This window comes from Fukomys damarensis, unplaced genomic scaffold (genome assembly GCF_012274545.1).
Source record: "Fukomys damarensis isolate Sample0158 unplaced genomic scaffold, DMR_v1.0_HiC HiC_scaffold_15, whole genome shotgun sequence".
In the NCBI taxonomy this organism is placed as follows: domain Eukaryota; kingdom Metazoa; phylum Chordata; class Mammalia; order Rodentia; family Bathyergidae; genus Fukomys; species Fukomys damarensis.
Genome location: NW_022900927.1, coordinates 6,476,529 through 6,479,796, shown reverse-complemented (window position 1 = coordinate 6,479,796; position 3,268 = coordinate 6,476,529). Strand labels below are relative to the sequence as shown.

At 54.1% G+C, this 3,268-nt stretch overlaps 1 protein-coding gene across 3 annotated transcripts in view; it reads right to left on the bottom strand.

Annotated features, from left to right (window-relative positions):
• Hdac7 (histone deacetylase 7) overlaps positions 1 to 3,268 on the bottom strand; it is a 37,177-nt gene that overhangs the window by 30,664 nt on the left and 3,245 nt on the right. The window lies entirely within an intron of this gene.

Sequence of the window (3,268 nt, the reverse complement as noted above, 5' to 3'; positions counted from 1 at the left end):
ACCCCAAAAAAAAAAAAAAAAAAAAAAAAAAAAAAAAACCCAAAACAAACAAACTTTTACTGTTAAATCAGGCGTGGTGGCGCACATCTGTAATCCTAGCACCTGGGAGGCTGAGGCAGGAGGACTGCCTCATTTGAGGCCAGCCTGGGCTACATAGTGAGTTCAAGGACAGCCTGAACTACACTGTAAGACCCTGTCTCAAATAAATAAGTAAATAGCCACTGCCGCCCAGATAAAGAGCCCCTCAAACACTCACTTCATATACCCCACACAGACCCATAAACTGCAGATGTGTACACCATCCAGATGATACACATCTGTACTGCAAGTATCCACACTCCCAAAACACCCAACACAGAGCTGCCACATGGATCACAAATTGCCACAGAGCCACCACAACATATACAGCCCGGTGCAAACACAAAGACACCCACCACACACCCAGCACACACGTCACATAGAGAGACCCACACTAAACAGATGCTATCCTGAACTTATTTTGCCCCTGGGAACTGGTCCAGGACCCAAGGGGCTATACTCTGCTGATGAAAACATCCCTCCTGCCTCTGCCACTCTCACCCCTACCTTCTGCCCCAGGCAGCCCATTGTCCAGCTCCCCTGCTGAGCCTGGAGCAGACCGTAGAAAGAGGTGGGATGAGGACAGGCAGAGGCTGAGGCTAGTGACTCAAGCTGCTTGGAGCCCTACCCAAAGTCTAGCACCCCTTCTCTTCTCTCACTGCCCAGGAGATGCCTGAGGGCCTCCATCCAACCCCCTAAGTCAGTGCTTGCTCAGGCTACTGGCCTGAATTCCCAGAACCTGGTCCTAGGGAGTGAGAAAGATTAAAAGGTGGTTAGATCTGGGGGCTCCTCCTAATATGCAGGCCTCTGAGGAAAGAGCCGTCTGGGGGTACCTTCCTGCAGCCCTAAGGCCTAGGGCCTCCAGGGAAGGTTTCCACAGAAACGGAAAAATATTATAAGGAAACACAATACCCGGCAGGGTCACCTGCTGACCGGGCTTCCTGCTGTGTTGCCCACCCCCATCTCACTGCCCTCATAGACTCCTTCTCCAGCCTCAGTCCTGGACTCCTGGCCAGCACCCTCCTTCCTGCTTCTGGGGGTGGGCTCAAGTAGAAACTCTGTACCCCAAACAACATGAAGGATGGCCCAGAGCTGTGCCCCCGACTCCTAATCCCTACCAACCCCTCCCCACAGGAAATCAAAGCTTCCTGCCCCAAAGGAAGTGCCCATCTAGTGAACTCGACCAAACACACACAAACACAGTCCTGGGAGCCTAAGCCTCCAGGGTATAGATGCCCCCCTAGGCCTCAGGCCTTACTGGGCTCCTGCTTCCAGCAATAACCCACAGGCCACTGGAGGCATCAGCCCATATGTGGCTAAGGTTAGGCCAGGGCCAAGAGAATGGGTACTGCCAGAGGCACAGGCCTGGTCCTGGCCCCACTTGGACTGCCATTCCCTGGCTGGGCGACCTGGCCTTGCATTAGCTCATCTTCTCCCAGGCCTCTGCCAACTTCAAAACTATCAGCTCTTAATGAAAGGCCAAGAGAAAGAAGACAAAGGGAAGGTGGAGCTACAGAGCCTTCTGTCCTCAAGGTTCTGAGCAAGCTTGCTTTCAGCTACAGGAGGGTTCCCATTCCCCACCCCATCACATAGAAGTTTCCATTTGCCCAAGGGTTCTATATCAGAACTGAGAAAGTTTCAACTCTTGTGCCCAAACACCACCAAGAATAAAGCTGAGGTTTATTATCCCTAAGTGGGATGGGACACTGTCTTTTCTCTTTATGGCCAGCCCCTCCTGCTTGTTTTCTGGGAAGTGCATTTGTATTTTTCTCATTTCTGCAATGGGGAGACTGAGCTTCAGTGTCAAAGTGCAGTGGCCAGCTTAGAAATGAAAACTTCCCTGCCTCAAGATCACAGGTAGGCCCAGAGAGACACCCAACCAGTAGCTGAACTAAGGGACAGTGGCCTCAAGAGAACACTGCCCCCAACTATTCCAGGTACAATGCCATGGGGTGGCTTAGAGCCTGATTCTGCTCCTGCCCCTGCTGGGAAGAGGCGGACATCCCAGTGGATGCAGGACTTGGTCCAGTCTCAGTTCACTGTGTAACACACACTGGGACTGCTGAGTGCCTTCGTTTCCCTCAGTAATGACTGCAGAGAAGAAAAGTACCTAGTAACTGAGGTGGGTAAAGAACAGGGAAAGTGGAGAGCTATAAGCAATAAGGAGCAAAGAGATGGTTTGCAGAAGCTGGAGAAGGGCCTGGGAAGGTAGTGTATAAAAAGAATATAAGGTAGGGCCAAGATTTAGCTCAATGGCACCTCGCCTGCCTTGTAAGGACAAGGTCCTGATTTCGATCCAGTACAGGAAAAAAAAAGAAAATATTAGGCACGAGGAGGGAGGTATATCTGGAAAGAAACCTCTGGGGTGCTGTTGGGGAGGAATGGGTCACCAAAGTACCCCTTAGACATTAGGAACCCGAGTCACGGTCTCCTGCCTTCCAGCCCAATGGCTGGACAGGGATCTGGATGAAGGTGCCTGTGGGTTCAGGTGTAAGTCTGCAGAACAGGCTGATGAGACCAGACAGATGCTGAACTGCCTCAGGGCTGCTGAGCACCAATGCCGCATTCTCACTCTACACACTGGAGGAGAGCTAGGCATCAAGCAGATGCCAGACAGGGGTACTGGAGGGGGTGGCAAGGCGCCCAACAACCAGCAGGACGAGGAATGAGGGAGGAGCAGCAATAGCTGGCCCAAAAGGGCAGCCAGAGGGGAAGAAAGGGGGGATGGAGGGCACTGAGTGGCCTGCAGGCCCCAGAGGGCCCTCTCTAACCTGCAGGCCTAGAAACTCTGCCAGTGGGACACCAGCTTAGCTGCTAGATTTGCCCTGCTGGCCCTTGCAGCATCAACAGACCTCGGTTCCCTAGTCCGCTCTACAAAGCCTGCAGTTCCACCTCCCCGCACCCCTACAGACATTGCTCCCCACAGCTCAGTCGGGCACAGGTGTCTCCTCACCCTCATGGGTGAGCAAGAGTCGGGGGGGGGGCGATGCGCACAGAGGTTTCCCAGCCCAGGACTCCGCCAGGGCAACGCTTCCTCTCACGGAGGGACCAGAAGAGGGCCGTGCTCTGCTGCTGACGTCCAGCCCAGCAAAGCCGGCCCCAACTCAGTGGGTCCTGCCTTGTGCCCCCGCGATTCCAAACCTTCTGCTCCCGAGCGCCGCCCCTCCCCGGGGCCCGGCTGGTCCTCCCG